Raw genomic sequence first — 12,250 nt, forward strand, 5'->3', positions numbered from 1 at the left:
TCATGGAGCATACCCACGCGGGGGATTGGCCAGGAAGCTTCCTGTAATGATTAGGCTGTGACCCGTTTTATTTTAGAGAAAGAGAAAAAAGAGAGATAGTGAAGATGATGATGAAGATGAAAAAAACTTTATTATAGTCGTCTCTGTTAAGACGGAGTCACTGCTTCGGAGTGGCAGTGTCCTCGTCCCTTCAGACGGCGGTCAGGAACCCATGGGCCCTGGCGGCGTCTTCCGCCAGCTGGACGACTGCTGTTTGGACGTCGGGTTGGGAGCTAAGCAGCGCGGCCTCCCATTGCTCGTGCCTCGTAATGCGTACATGTGGTGTCTCAGGTTTACTGGGACACGCCCAAACCATGTGTTGGAGCGTGGCGGCTGCGGCACCGCACCACTTGCACTTATCTGTGTATATTTCTGGAAAGTTTCTTCCAGCCGCTCATCGTACACTTAGCAGAAGGCAATCGGTTGCATGGCGCAGGGTACAATCGAACACCTTCCCACACCCCGCCCTGTGCCACCGAAACTTTCCAGAGATAGTGAAGTAAGAGAAAACGATTGTGGGAAGTAAAAAGAGGTAACCAGGCAGCTGGTGCCTGGTTACCTCTTAAAGGAAGGCAAATTTATTTTTATACCAATAATTCTGTATTTTGCTGCCACGACTCTGGGTTGCGTACAAACAGAGATTCAAAAAGTTTGTACAAGCTTACGTTCCAACGAAAGGTTACATGAATTAAAAGGGACGCCAAAATTTTGCATAACTCGAGATTGCACTGCAATCCACTTAATTTTATTTGCGCCTATGTTTTAAACTCTGTAAAATACATTAAAATAGAAAAAAATAAAAAAGGTCCGACAAGGGCACAGTCAAAAGTTTAGCCCAGGGAAAACCCCAGCGTGGGTACGCGCCAAACACTTCAGGGGCATCATCATCATAACCGCACTGTCGAGAGCGCAGCCCGACGGCCCTTCAGCCCCTGGTGTGACGCCCGACGACCTTCGTAGTTTTATGCTGGGCTGGTAGAGTGTCGTGCAGTTAAAAGCGTTGGGGAGATCAAAGTAGTGGCAGACGAGTTACGCGATATAACGAAGGTCGACGTCACGTTAGTGGGACGCTTATAGTAAGATCGAGCGGCCTTCTAGGCACTATAAACTTTTATTCATACATGTAATGTTTTATTTGACCATTTGTACGGACGTTTCTCCTGCTTCCCTACTTACTACGAACCACTGGGTCCGCGGGCAGAAGTTCCCGCCTGCTCTTGTCTTCATTAAATGGTAATTCTTGATTCCTTTCAAGACGTCTGATGGCGGCTCGTCCCCTTTCTCTAGATGAGCCCTGAAGCGCACCCTTTCTGGGTCCCGAACGGCTCGTTATGGTTTCCCGGGTGATCATCGTCTCAGAATGTCTTCGCCATTACCACAACCGTGCGTATCGTACCACTATGGGCGAAACCAGGCATAACGGGCTTAAGTGAACGCAAAAAAGCTTTATTATCTTCCCAATCGTTACTCCCATATCACACAACACGGCCTGTTGGCCTCCCTATCCTACAAGACCTACTCCACCGCAATTCAATGAATTTATATAAAGATGGCGTCGGCTGACCCTATACCGGGACGATAATATGATGGTGGCGGCGGCACACACGGAGGGTCGGCGTCCAGCTGAGGCGAGAAAGGGGCAGCGGGACGGAGGTGTTGAAGGAGGAGGCCAACGGGATGAGCAGTCGACAGCGATAGGGGTAAGCGAACGAGGCGGGCCGCAAGAAGTGCTAGGCCAAAGGGTAGGCCTAGGCCTCGGGGGCTGTAGACTAGCCATCGGTCGTGAGCGACGCCTGCGCGTTTAGCCCATGGTTCGAGTCCGCTCCCCAGCACTGAGGCCGCGGCGAACGTCCAGCTTTTCGTTCGAGCCCGTTTCGCACCACGCCGTGCAAAAGTTACATCGAGCCGTAAGCGAGATCTTAGCGCGCCCAGTGTGGACCCAGGGCCGATATAACAAACCGGCTCATCATATAATCCCTCCCTTCTCATCATATAATCCCTCCCGGAGATGGGTCACACTATTCCGTCCTAACAGAACCTGCGACCTGTGGCTCTTCGACGAGGTGGAAGATCTGACGCTTCCCGATGAAACACCGCTGCGTGGGCTGCCGCTCCCTGTGGGAGGGACGCTCCCCGAAAGTGGTGACGGCTCACAACAGGGCTGTTCTATGCTGTGGGCTTGGCGGTGATAGGCCGGGTGATGATGATGACGATGATGATGATGAAAAAGATGCTAATAATAATGACGACGATGATGATGATGACGACGATGATTATGATGATGTGCCCTCAAAGGGGGATTGCCCAGGCTGGAGAGTGGTCTAATTACCATGAACTCCCTTTCAACTTTTCACCCCTGCCCCCTTCCCCTTTCTTCTTACAATAAAAGTTCTACAACAACAACAAAGTTAAAAATCATGCTTTAGAATTGGAAGACAATGCCTTAAAAAAAACATACCGGGAAAGAGAAATGATCGTAGTCCGTATTAGCATAGGAGTCTTCCAGTGGCCATGAAGAATTCATGAAGAAGGGAGTACATGTCTTTGCTTGCTTTGCGTAGGCTGCTAGCACCGAATGAAAGTGCAAGGCGTTCGACTGCAGCAATTAGGTAAACTTTTCCTTGATCTGAGACGTGGCGGCATTCAAACAAACAGTGTTCTGAGGATTGGGGTTGATTAAAAAACATGCATGCGTCTGTGATTAGTGCCAAGCCATAGCTACTCAAATATGAGCTTAATTTTGGATGGCGGCACCTTGTGTATTTGAGGGCCCCTGCACACTGGTTGAGAACGCAAAACGATAGATTTCATTTACACGTTGAGTGAACATACTCTTCTCTGTCCAGGATAGTGTGTGCCACATTTTATCATCGTCATAATCATCAAGAGCCTACTGAGGTTCACTACAGGACGAAGGTCTCTGCCATTGACCCCAAACCGCCACTTTCCTGCGCTGTCCGAGTCCATTGTTTGCCCGGATTCCCCCGAATTTCCATATTTCATCCATCTATCGTGTTACTCGCCTTTCGTTTCTTCTCCGCTCTGTACCCAAATTGTCTGCCGGCCGTCGCTTCGTCTCACTAAATGTCCTGCCCGAGTTCATTTTCTTTTCTTTTTTCGAACTATGATATCATCTACTCGAGTTTGTTCCCTGATCTAGGTAGCTCGTTTTCTGTCCCTAAGTTAAATTCTGACAAACGTGTAGTACAGTGCCACCTAAGGTAAAACCCTTCGTGTCTGCCATCTCATTAAGTAGGATATACCTGTATGTCCGAGCACCCACACAATGCGTACAGATGGGATGTGATTAGGAAAAAAAATGCCCAAATGTTTTTAGCTGAATACATTTGTCAAACTAGGTGCAAAAGGGCAGGAAGTCAGTTACAAAATTTGCATTCTATATCAAGCTAGGGGTTTTTTATGGCCAGAGCCATGGCCAGAAGTGCTGCCTCAAGTATGGGAGTGTTATCAGCTAATCTAAATAAAAAGCTTCAATTTAGATCATAGAAACTATCAGCGCCGGTAAATAACTAAGCGCTAACGTACTTGCATCGTTGGCAACAAATCCCAACAGTTGATTTAGATTCACATTGCGAGCCATCAGTGACAATAGCAACATGGTCTCGAAAATGAGAAAAGTGCTCTTCTAAAGTGCCCTGTAGCATTCTTTGGGAATATGTTAATAGCATAAATCGGCTTTTCCAGTACAATATCTCATCCTTCTTTCAAAAGATTCACGGTTATGCCGTCGTCACCTGCTGCTTTTCCTATTTTCGTGCCTTTGAGAGCCTGTCCCACTTCCTATTTAGTTCCTCAAGTTAAGCTGCTACTCTCAGTAGTTTCCCCTGGTGTGACGTCGCTGGCATACCGCCTGGTGTAGAATCTCTCTGTTAACTTTATTATCTCGTCCAAGTTGTGCGTAATGCTACCCTGCTCGCCTCTGAGTGCGTACAGCCTGTCTTAGCCGATGGCTAGCTTCCACTTAGTTTTGAAAGAGGGAGGAGATATTGTACTGGAAAAGATTGCTGCACTATTCTCGGAATTCTTAAGGACTCAAAAAGTGTCCATAGCCTGGAAAAACGCCAGCAATATCCTGAATCATAAAAAGGGAAATACCAAGGATCTTAAGAATTACAGACCAATCAGGGTACTCTCAGTAGTTTACAAGCTGTGTTCCAAAGTTTTAGTTAGCCGCATAGGTGACAGCCTGGATTCCTAAGAACCCAAAGGGAAGGCTGGGTTTAGGAAAGGGTTCTCAACCATAAACCACATCCATGTCGTCAATCAAGTGATAGAAGAATATGCAGACTGCACTGAATCCCTTTACATCGCATTTATAGATTATGAGAAAGCGTTTGACTCAGTACACACCGCAGCCGTGCAAAAAGCCTTAAAAGACCAGGGAGTAGGAGAGAGCTACATAAACCTTATAGACGACATATATAAGGGATGCACGTGCAGGATATCACTTCACAAGCAAAGCGATAAATTGCCGATCTGAAAGGGGGTAAGACAAGAAGACAAAAAAATAAAAGAAGTTCAGCAGTTTTTACCTCGAGACCAAGGCGTTTAAATGGGAGGGAGAGACAAAATAAACATTTTCCCCGCACGGGGCACCTTGAGCAATCTTGGTGACGGTACTGGCGATACCGCGGACCCCGAGCCCCCAAACATAAGCTGGATCCAACCGTGGCGATGTGTTTATAGGTGGAGGGTTAGAAACCACGAACGGTGGCCGTCGGAGCCCAGGTCAAGCTCCGGCGGATGGGCTCCCTGTCTGTCTACCAGGCAGGGAGCTCCGGGACCTCTTTGGCTACCAGGGTAAGGTCAAAGAAGAAAGTACCCCAGTCTCCCTGCTTTTATACTATGCTATATGGCATTTTCAAAACCCCCCCCAAACGTGATCGGTCCCTGAAAAGGGGCCGCACCGAAGTATCTTTTCCCCAATTGCCATCTTTAACATTTCCTGAACCGGATAATTTTTATCGATTTCTTGTGATGGAATCGCTCAATCCAACCCACCCTCTAGCATCTCAGTCAGTCTTCTTGATCGCCAAGTATCTTGAAGCCATAGTAGGAAAATCATATAAGTGCAAAAAACAAAGGTCTGGTGAACTCCTCATCGAAATAAATGACAAGCAGCAGTCCACGAAGCTTCTAGCTCAGACTAGACTGGCTGATCTAGACATCAGGGTCACACCCCATCGGAGCCTCAACAGCTCCCAGGGTGTGATATCCGAGACAGATCTTTTGAACGAAACGGATGCGGATCTCCTTGCCGGCTTGAAGGATCAGGGCGTCACTGCCGTGAGACGCATCACTATCCGCAGAGACGACAAGGAGATTCCCACCAAGCACATTATCTTGACTTTCGACCGCGCAGTTCTTCCGCAGCACATCAATGCAGGTTTTATCCGTTGCTACATCCGTCCGTACATCCCGAATCCGCGGCGCTGTTTTAAGTGCCAGCGGTTCGGGAACGGTACAACCTCTTGCCATGGCCGAACGACGTGTGCGAAATTCGCGGCGCACGACCATCCGACTAACAACTGTCCATCCGAAACCCTCACTTGTGTGAACTGCGGCGGTCCGCATGCAGCGTACTCCCGCAAGTGCGAAAAATTTTAAATGGAAAAAAAGATAATTAACATCAAGGTCACGGAGAACATCACCTTCCCAGAGGCGCGAAAGAGGTTCGCCTCTTTCCCTCTGGGGAGGTACGCCGACGCGGCTCGCCGGGGGGCGGAGCGGCGTCTGGTGTCCACAGGGACCCAGTTCAGCGAGTCTGACCTGGTCCCTGCCCCGCCCCCCCTGGGTTGCCTCTGGCAGCCCAACCCGCGACCACGCCGCTTGCTGAGGCAGCAGCGGTTGTGGTGCAAACGTCTTCCGTCGGGACCGGTGCCGCTCCCGCCTCTGTCTCCCCGTCCTCCAGTGCGTTGGAGGGTACCGAGGTGATGGACACCACGGGCTCCGCACCGGTTCCCACTGCCACCGCACCGCCCGTGCCACCTCTGGCGCCTCGGACGCCCTCGGCGGTGGCGGCTCAAACGAAGGGCTCCCGAGGGGGGGAAAAGTCCGGGGGGCCCGGTCCGTCGGGCACCCCTCGGACATCCGACGACGACATGGATGTCGGGCCGTTCCTGCTTGCAACGCAGCGCAAGGAACGCGTCCCGACGCCAAAGCCTCCCGACAAGCCAAAAAAGGCGAGAGTCACAGCCCCGAAAGACGACACATAAACAAACACACACACTCCAGTAGCTCTCACATTAAATAATAAGAAGAGAAAACATAATTCAATGGAACTGTAGAGGCCTTCTTAAAAATCTTGACGATGTATACGAACTACTGCATGCTAATCAGCCAAGTGTAATGTGTGTTCAGGAAACACATTTGAATTCCAAGCACACAAATTTCTTGAATAGTTACACGGTCTTCAAAAAGGACAGGGATGGCTGCACACACTCTTCTGGCGGTGTGGCCATAATTGCCCGGAAATCCTTAGCCTGCCACCCTGTCACTCTGAACACTATCCTTGAGGCTGTAGCAATACGCTTGATAATATTTAATAGGTTGATAACGGTATGCTCCATATACATTCCTCCTGATGTTTCACTTTTAAGCTCTGACTTCGAGGCGCTGGTTGACCAGCTGCCCGAACCATACATCCTGACAGGCGACCTTAATGCTCACAACACTCTTTGGGGCTCTTCTCGCACGGATGCCCGAGGTCGCCTTATAGAGAAATTCCTTACATCTTCAGGAGCATGCCTTTTCAACAAACAACAGCCTACATACCATAGCATAGGACACAACACATACTCATGTCTTGAATTGGCGATTGGCTCCGCAGTTCTCTTTCCTCTCCTCGAGTGGGTTGTGGGCACTGACCCATACGTTAGTGACCACTTCCCCACCTCACTCACATACATAGGTAAAGGCCCATGCAGTCCATCTTCCCATAATAGGTTCAATGAAGCACGAGCTAACGAATACATTTACAGAGACATCCAAACTACACCACACATCCATAGGACACCTACACGTCGAAGAAGCTACCCAACTCCTCACGGCGCACATCCTCGACGCCGCCGAAAAGTCTATTCCCCACGCCTCTGGTGCCCCGCGCAACCAGCGGAGGCCGTGGTGGAATGAGGACTGTAGGCGGGCGCGAGAGGCCCAGAACAAGGCGTGGGGTATCCTGCGTCGGTACCCCACGTCGGGAAACCTCCTCTTGTTCAAACGGGCCAAGGCATTAGGAAAACGTGTGCGCCGTGAGGCAAAACGAGAGAGTTGGCGTACATTCATAACATCAATAAACTCCTACACAGACACACGGAAAGTATGGACACGAATACGCAAACTCAAGGGACAACAAACACACAGCCTGCCTCTGGTCAGCACTACAGGGGACACACTCGAAGACCAGGCTGACACACTCGCACAACACTTCCAACACGTTTCTAGTTCAGCACACTACACAAACACTTTCATGAAACACAAACAAACGGCCGAAAAGAAGCCTATACTAGATAACAATAGGTCAACATCTTCTTATAACTCAGAGTTTTCACTGCATGAGCTGAGGGCTGCTTTGAGCACGTGTAAACCCTCAGCTCCAGGCCCAGACAACATCACATACACAATGATACAACACCTGCACGCAGACACTCTTCTAACACTCTTACACCTATATAACAAGATTTGGCTTTTGGGGCACATTCCAAACTCTTGGAAGGAGGCTATAGTTGTAGCTTTCCTGAAGGAGGGAAAGGACCCGTCGTCCCCCTCAAGTTACCGTCCTATTGCCCTGACGAGCTGCCTGTGCAAGCTCTTCGAGAAGATGATAAATCGCAGGCTCGTGTACTTCCTTGAGTACAACGGTCTCCGCGAGGGCTGCCAGGCAGGCTTCAGGGCAGGGCGATCCACGAATGATCAACTCGTAGCTCTTGAATCGTACATTAAGGATGCCTTCGTGCATAAACAGTATTGCGTAACTGTGTTTTTCGACCTCGAGAAGGCCTACGACACCGCTTGGCGCTACGGGATCCTCAGTGACCTGAAGTCATTCGGTGTCTCGGGTAACATGTTAAACACTCTTGTCAGTTACCTGTCAGAAAGAACGTTTCGAGTGAGAGTCGGTGGTGCACTCTCAAGGGTTCACGTGCAAGAAAATGGCGTGCCACAAGGTGGTGTGTTAAGCTGCACTCTCTTCATAGTAAAAATGAACTCTCTTGGTAAGGCACTGCCACCCACAATCTCTTCTTCCATGTATGTGGATGACGTCCAGATATCCTATAAATCATGTAATATGTCAATCTGCGAACGTCAAGTCCAGCTTGGTGTCAAGAAACTTGCCGGCTGGGCAGACAAGAATGGGTTTAAATTGAATCCTGCAAAAAGCTCCTGCGTTGTGTTCTCCAGGAAGCGCGGGGTCCATCCGGACCCAGACATTACTCTTAATGGCGTGTCGCTTCCTGTGAACAAGGAGCACAAGTTCTTAGGTGTGGTGTTTGATCACAAACTCACATTCATTCCCCACATCAAGGAACTTAAAAATAAATGTCTCAAAACAATGAATATACTTAAGGTTCTCTCCCACCAATCCTATGGTTCCGACAAAGAACTCTTGCTTCGCTTGTATACTGCTTTGGTTGGGTCTCGTTTGGACTATGGCAGTGTGGTGTATGGGTCGGCGACTAAGACAGCCTTGCGAATTCTTGACCCAGTTCTACACCTGGGCCTTCGTCTTTCTTCGGGTGCTTTTCGCACTAGCCCTGCTGAGAGTCTTTATGTTGAGTGTAATAAGTGGAGCCGTGAGAACCAACGAACATACATGAACTTGCTTTATGCTTTTAAAATTTCATCGCTGAATAATCATCCTTTTTATCCTGTCTTTAACGATACATCCACATCTCTGCTTTTTGTAAATCGCCCATCCGTTCCTCTGCCCTTTTCACTTACAGTGAAAGAGCGAGCCTCGGATCTCAGTGCTTCGTTTTTAGATGTGTACAGGTCATCCTTTTCAAACAGTTTACCGCCTTGGCAAGTTCGTCCTGTGTCGTGCGACCTTTCTTTTATGAAACTTGACAAAAATCGGGTACCGCGAGCTGCAATACTGCAGCACTTTCTGTCTCTGCAGTTTAAATACCCACTTGCAGAATTTTACAGTGACGCGTCTAAAACCTCCACCATGGTCTCCTGCGCTGCTCATGGTCCGGATTTCAGTGCCGCCAGAACCATGAGCGTCCACACAACAATTTTTTCAGCAGAAGCATATGGAATTTTACTGATTGTACGACACATACTTGAAAATCATATTCCAAAGTCTATCATCTACACATATTCCTTGAGTGTTGTTCGCGCACTGTCATCGCATACACCCCCCAAAATCCACATAGTTAATCTTGTATTTAACACTATCATGTCTGTGTACGCGCAGAAGCATCAGCTGCTCCTCTGCTGGGTCCCAGGACACGCTGGGATCGCTGGAAACGAGTTGGCAGACGAGAGGGCAGCTGCTGCTGCACTCAGGAACACTGTAGACATAACAACCGTACCATATACAGACCTCAAGCCACACATAAGACAACACTTGCGTAGAACATGGCAAACACACTGGAGTGAACAGACAGACAACAAGTTACACGTTATAAAACCACGCTTGGGACCATACACCACTGACACACGCAACAGACACACAGAAGTCGCCTTGGGTAGGCTGCGGATAGGGCACACCCATGCAACGCACTCGTATCTGCTGACGGGATCTTCTAGACCCCAGTGCAGCAGGTGCGGAGAGGCCCTATCCGTAGTGCACATACTAATCACATGCAAGGCACTTCACACAACACGACACAAACACTTCAGAGAACTCTACAGACAACATATTCCCCTACATCCATCGTTTTTCCTAGGTGATGATGCCATTGTTTCCGTGAAACGTGTATTTGAGTATTTGTCCGACGTCAAGTTTTTAAACCTCATTTTCTATCACGCATCATGAAATCTGGCCCTATACACCAGCCATGCTCATTGTCGTTTCGTGATTTTACTTTTGTTTTTGCTGATTTTACTTAGTGTTTAAGGTTTCACCCCTATCATCGACTATTGTTGTGGCGCTCTTTGCCCCAGTTGGCCTTGCGCCATAAACATCCAACCATCATCATCAAAATAAACATTTAATCCAGCAAACGGTGGTGGTTGAGCCGTCTATTCGGTGAGATGGGTTGGCCTCAGTCCAGGTGTCCTTGGGCCTTGGCGGCAGCCTTTCAGTCGTTCAGCAGCTCGTTCAGTCATTCCGTCGGGCAGCCGTCGCTCAGCAGGCACCCCGCCATTGTTTGCAGCACAGGCTGCTGGAAATCACTGATGTCATGGCTTTCCAGCCAACAGCGGTCGATGACCAAAGAACGTCAGCCACGGTCATCGTCAGGATTTCACACGGCGAGACGGGTTAAAAGGCACGGTGCGTGTTCGCGAGGATGAGACAACTGAAGCGAGTGATGTTCCCCGCTGCGACCAGTACGGTGGCCTATCCTACTGTGTGTATACACTGAAGCTGCGAATGGCATGTCAGAAGAATTGAAACTTCGGCTGGTTGGCACATATCTTGGTAGGTAAAAGGCAGCGGAACAAACTGGACGGAACGGAGATGAGACATACACTTGCGCTTACTAACAACCAAATGATTCTACTGCATCGTGGCGCCAGCTTTATACATCGATGTTAATCGATCAGATTTAGGGGAAATCCCCAAGTTGGAGTAAGTTTCTGCGAAGGAATGTTCGACATCCACCTCAATGCAGTCATACGGCTACAAAGGAAAGCTATGCAGCTTTCTTAGCAACTCCGAAGTTGCAGAAAAACTCGTCCCGGTCCGGGATTCGAACCCGCGACCACTGCTTAACCGGAGCAGTCACTATACCAACTGAGCTAACCAGGAGGCTAGTCGTTTGTAGCGCGAGAGCGAATTGATCAACAACTCGAAGTGATGGACAGGTATTAATCGACCAGATTTGGGGGAAATCCCCAAGGTGGAGTAAGTTTCTGTGAAGGAACGTTTGACATCCACCTGAATGCAGCCTTACGGCTACAAAGGAAAGCTATAGAGCTTTCTCATAAACTTTGCAGTTGGAAAAAAATCCGTCCTGGTCCAGGATTCGAACTCGGGACCATAGCTTTATACATGCTGGCCTAACACCAAAACTACACGTAAAAAAGAAAGATTGAAGGAACAAGGGAAACCGCAACAATTCATTCCTAAAAGCGCACAGCAATGGTGACGGGACACACGTGTCAAGTGGTCAGGTAACAAATCCCTTTCTCGGTGAGCGAGACTCTCGGAGCACAAACAATCATCGCTGTGCTATGCAATTCACAACGCCTCGAAAATCCCGCGTGTCTCGTCACTATTGCTGTGCATTTTAGGAATGAAATGTTGCGGTTTCTCGTATTCCTCCCCCCCCCCCCCCCTTTCTTTCTTCCGTTTTGTTTTCGTGTTAGACCAGCATGTATAAAGCTGGCGCCCAAATCCAATAAAATCATTTGGTTGTCAGTAAGCACAAGTTTTTGTCCCGCCTCCGTTCCGTCCGTTTTTTGCGCTGTTCCTTACCTACAAGGAATAGCATGTTACTGTCGTCGAAGGTTCTGGGAAGTTATCTTACTTTTTCGTGACAACTGAGTTCGTCGCTAAGGATGCGAAACGGTGAGCACTTCAACGAGTGGGCCTGAGAGACTTCGTTTCTGTTTCTAATGGCGTATTTAAGTGAGCAGACAAGCAGAGGAAATCATGGCCTGCCTGAGTCGTTCACTGGCAATTCGAACACAATTAACCTAGCATTGCTATTGCCTACTTACATTTGAGTAACTAAATTAGAATAGACTGTTTTATGAATGTCCGTGCACTAAACCCTACTCCATACAGAATATAAGCCGCTGTTGCTTTAAATAACTCTACTCTACTTTTCTTGACCTCGGTAGGCTTTCTTTCTTTTCTTTTTACAGCCCCGATGTCTCGATGACGCTATTTTTAAGCTGATGAGGTCGCTACGATCGCCAAACAAAAAGCTCCAGAGGGGAATATTTCATACCCTAAACCTACTCAGAAATATGTTGTCGACTCGATATGAAGGCGCATGTCCATGGTGCATTCGAAAGCCCACACTGTCACACCCCTTGGGAGTGCCAAGACAAAACGGCAGTCTCCGACATCAGA

At 48.7% G+C, this 12,250-nt stretch overlaps 1 protein-coding gene across 1 annotated transcript in view; it reads right to left on the reverse strand.

Moving 5' to 3' along the window:
* LOC144145499 (RUS family member 1) overlaps nucleotides 1-12,250 on the reverse strand; it is a 273,889-nt gene that overhangs the window by 212,724 nt on the left and 48,915 nt on the right. The gene's annotated exons all lie outside the window — the stretch shown is intronic.

The sequence above is a fragment of the Haemaphysalis longicornis genome, unplaced genomic scaffold (assembly GCF_048455015.1).
Source record: "Haemaphysalis longicornis isolate Haplotype H1 unplaced genomic scaffold, Haemaphysalis longicornis Haplotype H1 scaffold_7, whole genome shotgun sequence".
Taxonomy (NCBI): domain Eukaryota; kingdom Metazoa; phylum Arthropoda; class Arachnida; order Ixodida; family Ixodidae; genus Haemaphysalis; species Haemaphysalis longicornis.